This window comes from Pleurodeles waltl, chromosome 2_2 (genome assembly GCF_031143425.1).
Source record: "Pleurodeles waltl isolate 20211129_DDA chromosome 2_2, aPleWal1.hap1.20221129, whole genome shotgun sequence".
NCBI lineage: Eukaryota > Metazoa > Chordata > Amphibia > Caudata > Salamandridae > Pleurodeles > Pleurodeles waltl.
Genome location: NC_090439.1, coordinates 1,016,493,680 through 1,016,506,029, shown reverse-complemented (window position 1 = coordinate 1,016,506,029; position 12,350 = coordinate 1,016,493,680). Strand labels below are relative to the sequence as shown.

Below are 12,350 nucleotides of genomic sequence, written 5' to 3'. Positions count from 1 at the left end.
AGTGCCACCAGATGAGAATCCTGAAATGCCAAGTGAGGATAACTGTGATGAGGATGAAGGTGGAAACATGTGGGCTGATCACATCAATCAGTACTTCACTTGAGTGTAAGTATGTGATGTTTTGTGATTTCTGTGACTGCATGGGGTACTGTAGAGGTCATGATTTGTGGAGAAGGGTATCTCCATCACCATGAGACAGGGCATCTGATGCCATGCATAATACAGGCAAGGTTTCCTGGCTACATCAGACTTGAAGATATAACTCTCTTGAGGAACTCCTTTGTTTGGGGCAGTCACATTGCATTATCAGAGAAGTACAGTACCTTGAGAAGAGTTTACTGTCTCATGTTTGCCATTATGAGCCTAAAGTCCTTGTTATCTCTTATTCCTTGCAGGCCTCTTCACCATGCCATCCTCATGTGGGCATTTCAGAGTTGTGTCATTGGCAGGTGGCTGTTGCTGGTCTGACATGTGAAGTGGACATGGATTGATCCAGGTACTGTTGTTTGTAGATTTGGGGTGTATGAGTGCCATGTCCAGGCTGCCTGGACAGTGGGAGGGCAGATATCTGAGCTACACAATAGACTTGTTTGCCCTAGTATGTTGGTTCAATTGTCTCATGTGTATGATCATGTGCCATTGTCGCATGTCATCCTGTACAAACCATTTCTCTACCTTCACATTGTATTGACAAGGACCCTGTATGACCTCTATGTAGCTGTCAATGTGTTACCTCATTGCAAACCACAGTGTTTAATGCCACAATACTGATATAGGTGTGTAGCATGCCAAAATATGTCTGACCATTGTAAGGGGATGGACCTCTGAGTAGGAAATGTTGCACTGTCCTCTGTGTGTGTCATAGGGTATGTAAAGTTGGTAGACATGGTTTTGACATGTGATAAGGGTCAAGCTGGTGACAAAATCCACCAATCTGTTAGCCTATTCTACGAAACAGGGTCTGACATAGATCTTTCATCTGTGGTCAGGAGGGCAATACTTTGAGATATCTAGCCAGAAGCAACAATGTTTTGTCGTTCTTGACTATGACAGTCCAGACCTTTTTGCAGCCTATGTGCTGCCCAGTGTAAATAAAAAGTTTGGTGTGAGTGTCACTTGCGTCATTGTGTTGGTAGTGATTCTCAGCATGACACTACCTATGACATATCCCTCCTTACATTACCATCTTATGAGCACCTCATTTGCAACCCATGAATTTCACATTGAACATCTCACAATGATCAAAAATGACTGGTACATTGAATGTGCATTAGATGTGTTTATTTACATGTGCACAGGTCATGAGGGTGAAAAAGAAGTGTCAAACAATGAAGGTGTCAGTCATGATGGATTTAATAATTAGAGTAGCTACCACAACATTTGAAGTCTAAAGTCCAGTGTCCTACTATCATGGAAAATGGAAAGTGGTTGAAGAACAGTCAACAGAATGAACCTGTGGCACACAAAGGGGTTTCATCAGTAAGAGCTCACTTCCTGGCAGTGGGTGTGGTCTTGCCATCTGCACCTCCTGGATGTTTGGGTGGACATCCCTGTTTGCGGGGGGATCTTCAGCTACAGAGGCAGTGGTGTCTGAGGCTGTTCCTTCCACTGGCAGAGCCTCCCTCTGACTGCCACAGATGTAGAAGAGGCTGGTGTTAGTTGGCCAATGGAAGGGTTCTGGTGTTGTTGACGTTCCCTGCTCCGGGTGGTGTTGATGTCTCTCAGCACCCCTGTTAGGAAGACCATGTGGGCATTGTGGGCCTCCCACTGTTTCCTGGTGGCTGTCTCTCTGCAGCTTCTGTAACGCCACAAGTATGGTAAGCACTTGGCCCATCACCCCTTGGGATTGTTGGTAAGCTCCCAAGACTTGGCTAATGGTGTCCTGGCCAGAACTATCCCTAGCAGCCTCATGCTGCTGGCCCACAGCATCCCTCCCACGCACCCTGCCCCCACGTGCCTGCGCTCTTGGCACAATTTCCCCCCTGGCACTGGTTCCAGATCCTTCATTGTCAGGGGTGTCTTGTTGTGAATCTGGTACCTTGACTAAGGGGCACAAGATGGTTGTAACTGTCCTGGGGACACAGGTTTGGGGGAGACTGGTTGCCTGCGATGTTGATGCAACAGGGCTGGGAGAAGTTAATGTGGGCAGGGTGAGGGTGACAGATGTCATCTGACCAAGTTCCCCAGATGGGCCAGAGCTTTCCTCAACGTCCACACGTCCAGGGGTGCCATCCTCACTGAGGGCTTTATCCGGGGGGGGGGGAAGTGGCAGTCTCTGGAGTGATCTCAACGATCCCAGTGGCAGGTAGACCTGTTGAAGTGAGAAACAGAATGCTACAGGTTATATTGTGACATGAAGCTCCAACTGTTTACAGTGACATTTGTTTAGGGCCATGAACAAACTGGCTTTACAGTTTTTCCTTATGTGACAGGCACACCTGCTATCAACAGTTTAGAGCTGACATTTGGTAAACAGACCATTTCCATTAAAAGCCAACTTGCTACAGGATGTCAGTGTATCTTGCACCTGGAGATCTGTCCATAGACTCACATATTTCCAGCAGTGCAGTCAAAACAGTGGGTGGGCATGATGTGGCTGAGGTCATCTTAAGACCTAGTTGACTGTTATGCAGGCAGACCAGTAACCTTGTTGTTGTATCTGTTAGTTGTTATCATGTGGTCAGTGCATTGTGGATATGTGTTCTGCCACAAGCATTTAGATGATGCATCTTGTGACCTTTGATTAGTATTTAATAGATTTGGCACACTGGTTGGGCTGTCCTTCCTGTCCATATTATTTTCCTCTTGGCTTAGCTACTCTAGATGGATCTAGTTGATTAGGCACATCACAGGGTGTAGCATTATCTGTTTCTAGGTACTTGCCAGGGTTGTACACTTCATTTGCGACTGCACAGACATCTGAACAATATCATGTGGACACTGTACTGGTCAGTGGAGTTAGAGGGACTTGTCCTCCTGGGATTTACAGTTATGCTACAGCAAGTACTACACACAGCATACATAAGTCATCCTCTCAGGTGAGTACAAATCCATTGCGAGTTAACATACAAGGATGTTAGGACAGATGCACAGTGAGCTGGTGTCATGCATTGGGTAGACAATGCCTGCAGGCTTTAGCATTCCTGTCATTGTCTGTCCTATACCCACACACTATACAGTGGAGATCCCCTGAGGTGAGTACAGTTCAGTAGCTGAGTAGTGGGAGAAGGGTCATAGTAGCAGAGAACAGTGTTGTTGCTGAGTATAGTGTGAGTTCCAGTGCTTGCTGGCCTTAGCATTTCTGTCATGTCGTGTCCTACCCACACACTATACAGATGGGATTGTTATCAGGTGAGTACAGTTCACAACTGATTTGCATAACAAGGTGATTTTGGGTGTGGTACACCTTTTTGGTTTTTGTAATGGTAGAACAATGCCTTTCGGAAGTTGTAGTGCTGTCAGTCCCTGTACTACACAGACCATACACAGACATTGTGCCCCCAGGAGAGACTACTTCACATGTGAGATGCCAGGCAATGGTGTTTGAACGGTTGGACACAGGGGTGGTGAGTGGAGTGACAGTTACATTGGCAAAAGGTGATCAGTGAGCATACATGCCAATACATTTTTATGCCATTTGTATTGTTGTGACTTACCCAACTCCACTCCCCTAGGTATTTCTGTGAGGCTCTAAGGATGCAAGATGGCCAAGACCTTCTCCTCCCATGATGTGATCTGTAAGTGAGGAGGTGGGGGACCACCGCCAGTATTGTGGACTACCAGCTGGTGCCTGGCGGCCCTTGAACATACCTTCCCACTGAGAATATTCCACCTCTTCCTGATGTCATCCATTGTGCACGGGTAGCTGCCTACAGAATTCACTCTGTTGACTATTCTTTGCCACATTTCCATTTTCCTCACAATTGTAGTCTTCTGGACTTGGGCTCCAAATAAATGTGGCTCTACTGTAATGATAATGATAATAATCCACCATGTCTCCTAACTCGTCATCTGTGAAATGGGGATGTTTCTGTGGTGACATGGTGTTGAGAATCAAGGAGCAATATAAGTAATGAAATTTAGCTTCTGTGTAATGAGGGGGTGACGGGGAGCAAATTTGGTGTAGAGGTGCTATCATGTGTGGTGGGAGTGTTTTGAGAGTATGGGATGTGTGCCCAGTAAAAGATGGAGAGGTGCCTATCCTATTGTTCTGTATTTTTAAATGGCTCTCAGTCTTCTGTGTGGGCCATGTAGATGTAAAGGAGTGTGGTGTGTGAAGGGGTGTGTTTTATAGTGTAATTTGTAGGTGTGTCGAGTGTGTGAATGTGTGTCAGCTGTTTGGTTTGCAAAGCTCACCAATGTGGTGTAGTGATTACTGTGCGCACCACCTACTGCCGCAGTTCGCACTGCCATTGGAAGACCACCAAGGCATGACCGCCATGCCCATTTTTGACTTGAAATAGATTCGGTGGTAGGTTGACGGGCTGGCTGTTCCAGTGATCAGACTGCCTATTTCCCACCTTCCCGAGTCTAGGCGGTGTTGTGTTTTTGTCTGTCTTTTGGCGGGCCTGGCTGTATGATTCGTAATAATGAGGTCTGTGAGACCATCAACATGGCAGTGTTTTGGCAGCCTCCACCATAGGGGTCTGGCAGTCGTAATGAGGCCCATAGTGTGGGCCTCTACACAGTGTGCGAATGAATGGAGGAGAAGAAGACAAGATCATGTGTGTTAGGGATTGTATGACTATGTCACTTCCTCTGAGGGATGGTAACAACTGTGTCCTAGATTTACCAAGCCTTATTGTTACCCTAGTGTCGCACAAGGTTTAGGTATCCCTTCCTGCACAAAAACAATTCTGTCTGTAATGCAAGCACCCTAGCATTGTGGTGCAAGGATGCCTGTGTTGGGGCTAAGTTGCACATAGTGCGCCAGAACAAAGAGACAGCAGAAATGCTCCATTTCTAATTACATATGGAGCATTTCTGCGGTCACCCTTTCATACAGGCCAACAATGTAGCTTGCTGGCCCGCATTACGTGAAAGATTTGTAAATATTTTCCCATGTCTTTATTGCCTTCTAAAATGCAGGATGGTCTGTAAGTTCCATATTAGCATGAATAGCGAGAACATTTGTCACAAATATGTTGAAAATTACAAAGCTACAGAATACAGTACATCGCAGTTTTTGCCACCATATTCAGTAGGCACTGTGAAAAGTAGCTGTCTGAGCAGAGTGCTTAAATGCCACTTGAATTATTAATGTGACAACACATTTTTCAGTTTTCTTTTATCTAATATTTCTATCTGGGCACCATTAGCCTTTTCTGTAAAATGTTTTTACTGCACTGCTAGGATTCAAAACAAAGGGACAGAAGTTATACATATTCTAAAACATAAACGTGTCTTTCATACTAAATTTCATTACCCTTCTTAATAATATGATTTTACAATAAAGTACATGTTGTCTACTAGTGTGTTATTTCAAAGTGGAGATTCCAACCAGAAGATGTATTTGATTATAAGAATCCTTATATAAAATATTAAATAAGGGATTGCCAAAGGGATAGGGTAATTATATGATAATGTGCTACAAGGAACTAATTACTAGGCCTGGGTGAAGTGGGTGGAGCCGCCCTACGAGGAACTCTGCAAAGTGGTGAACAAACTCTGACGCGGTAGACGGAGTTCCGCTAGCGGGTGGAGTTCTCCGTTGCACCCATTCGCATTGCGTTTCATGTCAAACGCAACGCAAAGTACGTACTTGCGTTCAAAATTGTCCATAAACTGCACCACGTGGTTTGCATGGGCGCGACTATCTTGTTTTTCATTCTGTTTATGGTACTGTGAGTTTTACTTCAATCTGCCCTAAATCTTTGTAATCCTCCACCCCATACTTGATCTACCCCTATTTTTGTATAATTGTATTAGTGTTTCTTTTTGTGTGTCATTATTTTATGTTATTCTTGTTTATTTTTCCCTTAGTTCCTTCCTTTTCCTCCTTTTTCTTTTCTTCTACCCTACCCATCCAGCACCATGGCAGAGCAGCTGGGCAACTCCGGCCGCCTGCCTTGTGAGTGGCATTGCTGTCTAGGGGTGCAGCCTCGTCCGATCTTCAGTGAGGAGGAGGTGGCAGCACTGTTTTTTTATGTGCAGAGCCACCTCCCCTCAGTGCTGGCAGCAGGTGGCAGCCCTGGAAGCAGTTACCCCCTGCCGGAGCGTCGGTAGCACTCAAGTAGGGTGCGCCGGTTGGTCAGGGCTGCCACCCAGGTCCAGCGCACCACCCAACAGCAGACGCACCACTGGGCGGATATCATCGACTGCAAGCAGCACCTTCTCAACCTGCTAGGCATGGCGATCCCGGGGCTTGGTGAGTATTATATTTTTATTGTGTTTGTGTTCTACAATGCTCATTTTTTTCAGAATAGCATGCGGCTTCCACTCAGAGGTAAGTTGTGTTTAGTTTACGTTAAGATTATTATTTATTATGTGATCCAGTTAGAGGTAGGCAGTACATCATTATACTCGTAGGTAGGCACTCGCTTTGGCTGATTATTTAAGAAGCCATTGCAAAGCAGATTGTTCTGTCCTCCTGTCTCGATAGTGAATGAGTGATATCTGTGAGTTAGCGTTCTCTGTGACTTTATGTAGCTCGTACAATCCCGAGCAATTTCATAGGGATACGAGTATGCATGCATTGCAAAAAAATGGTCCATCAAGGGGCGTGAGAAATGAGAATAGAATGAAAGATGATTCATTGCAAAGCATTAGTTCTAAATGTAGATTTTCTTAAGGAAATTTGGAATATGGATTTTAGGAGTATAACTCAACAATAGTTGATCATACTAGTGTAGTACCATAGACGATCTGATTTAAGTGCAATGTTAATTTTGTGGAGATTAACGGTACCACTAATGTTTTAAAAAAATATTCTTTCTAAACTTACATCAGCACCAAAGCGCAAAAAGAAGGGCACTGCACCGGTAGGTCCAGCAGGAGCTGGGGAGGCGCCGACCATCAGCGCCAATGTTGATGGCTCTGCTCATCCCAGTAAGTCCTTTGATTTAATATTATTTTTCTAATTTCCCTAACTTTTACCTCTCCCCACTTTTATACTAGATTTAATTTTGCCTTATTTACTTTTTTTATACTGCCTCCCTTTTTTCCAACTCCCCTATCCAAGTTCTGTTTAATTCCTTTTATCCCTACATTATCTTTTTTTTCTGTCTTTCGTTGACCATTTTGTTTTCGACCCCTTCGTTGCTCTTCAATGATTCCGAGTCATCGTCAGTCAGAGGCTATAGCTCTGCCCCTCTATTACACAAAGCTTTTGGTTGGCTTGTCTACCTGGCTTTTCTAACATTCCAACAAAATGCTCAGGGTGATATTTTTGACAGAAGATACTGCAGTGCTAACTGAACTGTAACGATTGTGGTTGCATTTTTTTATTTTAAAAATTAAGAGTAGGATCTGGCAACTAAAAACTGTATATTGATCTTTCATAGCCACACCAACCACCATTGGAGGAGCCAGATCAAGTTCAACCGCAGCAAGGGCAGATGGAGCAGCGGGAGACGTAGCGGCAGGGATGGGCACTTGAAAGTCACATTGCTTGCTTATTGACAATTATTCCTGCTCACTAGCTACAAGAGTGTTTTCGCAATTGAATTCATGAACCCCCTGCATTTCAGCTATAGCAGTGGTTGGGTTACTTATGACCTTTTCTGTCTGCACCTCAGCACAAGCACACATAGGCCCTCATTACAACCCTGGTGGTTGGTGTTAAAGCGGTGGTAATACCGCCAACAGGCCGGCGGTAAAAAAAATGGAATCATGACCACGGCGGAAACCGCCGACACATTCAGCCACTTTAACACTCCAACCGCTACGGCAGTAGCAACAAACACCGCAGCGGTAACCACCGACAGACATGCGGAAGACGATGTACCGCCCACCCCATCACAACCCGCCCATCGGCCAGCTTTTCCGGGACGGTACCAACGCCATCAAAAGCATGGCGGAAACAGTACTTGGAAGGGAAACCACTCACCTCTCGACACTCAACGAAGAACCAGGACGCCAATGAGCCCGAGCTGCAGGTCCTGCCCATGCTGGTCTACCTTGTCATACATCAGGAGTACCAATGGCGGCGACAACAACCACGGTGAGTTCAGCACCTAGTAGACAGGGGAGGGAGGAGGAAAAAGAGAGTGACACACACACAACCCGCAACATCACCACCCCCACCCCCACCCACACCCCCAACACCATACACACAAACACATGCAACTACATTACATATACACCCCGTAACCCTCTGGAAGAACGCAAGGACAAAAGGAATTGAGTCAAATTAGTGTAATATTAGAATTCTAGAGAAATACGTTTATAAATAAATAAACAGTATGTACAATATATACAACATATACAAAATGAGGGACAATGTCCACAAAAAAATTGTCAGTGGCCCACTGGGCCAAAACACATAGGCCAAGCCCAGAGATTTGTGCCCAGTCTGCTTCATCCTGCCAAGGATAGGGTGAGTGGATGCCTTTCTCCACTGGTTCTGGAGGGGAATATGACACTAAACCACTACTACCTAAACAACTACTACTTAAACAACGACTTCCCAACACCGAAAAAACCTATAAAACGAATTATTTTACAACGAAGTATAAACAAAAAAAAAAAACATTAACTAAATTATTCCTGAACAACGAACACCTATTTAACGACTACGAAAACCACTAAATCACAAACATTCCACTAAACGACTATTATGTAAACCACGACTACCTAAACAACGACTCCCCAAATAACTACTACCTAAACAACGACTACCCAAAAAAATAATTACCTAAATAACGACTCCCCAAATAACTAATGCCCAAACAAACTACTACCCAAACAACGAATACTTAAACAACGAATCCTAAAATAACTACTACCCAAACAAACGACTAGCCAATCAACGAATACCCAAACAAACACTACCCAACACCGAAAACGCCTAAACACCTAATATATTGAAAACGAACCCCAAACAATGAAAAATATTAATAATTTATATCACAACTAAACGGTAACGATTAATAAATAAATTATTAAAAGGACTACAATACTACGTAAAAAAAAAACGAAATCGAAAATAACAATATATTTCCTACATACAAAAAATAAAACATCACAAAAATCCAAAACATATAAACACCGTTTTAAATCAAATTAAATAATACTTAAATAATTATAAATCAAACACAACACAAAAAAAAAAACTATATAAAACGATAGTCCTACAACACTTTCTACATGCCTCAGGAAGTACTTCCTCTACTGAACAAATGAGAACGAACATAAAAAAAAATACAAACTACAAAACAAATACACTCCACAATTATATATATCTAACATCACAAACGAATTCACAATAAAAAAACACATCCAAAACACATTCAATTTACAAATAAAACAATACTTACAAAAACACATATAAATACCAACGACCTCCATTTTCTACTCATTAGTACACCGAACAACTTACAGAGAAGACGAGCATATCAATACAGAAAAGAATTAGAATATAATTTATCCAACACCGCCATCTACTGAGATAACAAGGTAAAATATCCATAAATAAATATAAAGAAATTTACTAACCTATACCACAGCTAAAATAATATATAATTAATGTACCTTTCAACTATTTTGTTACAGGCATACACATCAAGAATCTGACCAAAAAGATTAACACCACACCTTTACCATCAAAGGTAAACCATTACCATTATACAAAAACAATTTCACTAAACCACAAACAATTGCATTAAAAAATGTGTTAAATAACGAATACCATAATATAATTTAAAAATATATATTAAATATTAAAACTACAAATTAATTTAAAAAAAGGAATTAATTCACCTAATAAATTTAACCAAAAAACAAATATTATTCACCAAATTTCAAACCTACTAAAAAAATTACTTCTAAATCAAAAAAACTAAATAATTAATAAAACAAAAGAATAAACTAAATAATACACTCTCTCTTATTTCTTACAGACTCCAAGAACCCAACAAAACACCAGAAGACATAAAAAAGTGAAATAAATCAATTAAAAAAAAGAAGAAAAAAAACTCAAAGTAAGTATAATATTTTCATTATAACATACAACCAGATTTTCTAGTTAAATAAAACTAAACAAACATTCTTATTCAAATACCCCTTAACTTAACACCAAACACACATAAATTCAATAAAATTAAAAACACTTCGCAAACACACTACATATATTATATCCAAACAATAACTATTACAACTCCACCAAACACTTACCTCTAAACAGCTGCTAAACAATAAACATAAATAAATTTTACAACAAAACACCAACTTCCAAAACAACTAGTGCCTTAACAACAAGGACAGAACACCAAACTTAGTCTTACTACTAATAATTTTTCCACAAATGCCTTAACAACAATATTTCATTCTAAAATCATTCTTGATAAAAGCATTACTAATATGCACCATTCACCCTACATCCCTCACCCCACCACCGCAACCACACCCCAAACCCTAAAAGCCCCTGACCCCCCAACCCCCTTCCCAAAACCAAAAACGCCCCACCCCCAACCCCACCCCAAAACCTAAAACCCCCTAACCCCCCACCTCCTCCCCAAAACCAAAAACACCCCACCCCCAAACCCGCCCAAAAACCTAAAACCCCCTTACCCCCCACCCCCTCCCCAAAACCAAAAACGCTCCACCCCCCCAACCCCATCCCAAAACCTAAAACCCCCTCACCCCACACCTCCTCCCCAAAACCAAAAACGCCCCACCCCCCCAAACCCCACCCCAAAACCTAAAACCCCCTTACCCCCCCTCCTCCCCAAAACCAGAAACACCCCACCCCCCCAAACCCGCCCAAAAACCTAAAACCCCCTTACCCCCACCCCCTCCCCAAAACCAAAAAAATAATTCACCCATAATAAAAAAAATTCAACTATCAATACATTTCAAAATCATAAACCACCAATATACCAAATTGCCTCCCCAAAAAAATAAGTAAAATAAATTAAAAAAAAACCTAATCATAAAAACAAAACCCCAACCATAAACCCTACATCCCCTATATCCCACCCCTAATTCTAAATATACTTTCAATAATAAAAAATAAACAATTAACCAAATACAATAAATAATACCAGACTACTAATATACTTCCCACCCATAACTCCTAGATCCCATATATCCCACCCCTAAACCCACAACATAAATACCAAATTTTAATAAAATACACAAACTTACATTAATACCTGAGTATTAATACACTTCCCCACCCATAACCCCTACATCCCATATATCCCGCCCCTAAACCTACATATAAAAAACACAAGTACTTAAATTAATACCTGAGTATTAACACACTTCCCCACCCATAACCCCTACATCCCATATATCCCGCCCCTAAACCTACAACATAAATTACAACATATAAAAAAACACAACTACTCAAATTAATACCTGAGTATTAATACACTGACCCACCCATAACCCCTACATACCATATACCCCACCCCTAAACCCACAACATAAAGTACACCATATTAAAAAGCACAAGTACTTAAATTAATACCTGAGTATTAATACACTTCCCCACCCATAACCCCTACATCCCATATATCCCGCCCCTAAACCTACAACATTAATTACAACATATAAAAAAACACAAGTACTTAAAATAATACCTGAGTATTAATACACTTCCCGACCCATAACCCCTACAACCCATATATCCCGCCCCTAAACCCACAACATAAATTACAAGATATAAAAAACCACAAGTACTTAAATTAATACCTGAGTATTAATACACTTCCCCACCCATAACCCCTACATCCCATATATCCCGCCCCTAAACCCGCAACATAAATTACAACATATAAAAAAACAAAAATACTTAAATTAATACCTGAGTATTAATACAGTACCCCACCCATAACACCCACAACCCATAGAATCCATTACTTAATCCACACAATATACTTAAAAAAATTAAACATATAATAATTAAACCCTAAACAAATAAAAAACAAAACATAAAACTCACCTTAAAATTAATAAAAAAATAATTCACTTACCTTAAAATTCGTTGTTCTGGCATTAGTAGTTAAGTTAAAATCGTTGTTAAACTAGTAGTTGTTCAAAACTTCATTGTTAATACCAAGTAGTTCTTCAAGATTCGTTGTTAAAGCAAGTAGTAATTCAAACGTTGTTGTTCATGTTGTTTCTCCTGGAGGGGGCTGTGTGCCCAGTGATGCAGCAATTTGGGGGTGTCAGGTCACAGTCCCTCA

General features: G+C 41.5%; 1 protein-coding gene across 2 annotated transcripts in view; it reads left to right on the top strand.

Annotated features, from left to right (window-relative positions):
* ADCY8 (adenylate cyclase 8) overlaps positions 1-12,350 on the top strand; it is a 915,978-nt gene that overhangs the window by 270,506 nt on the left and 633,122 nt on the right. The gene's annotated exons all lie outside the window — the stretch shown is intronic.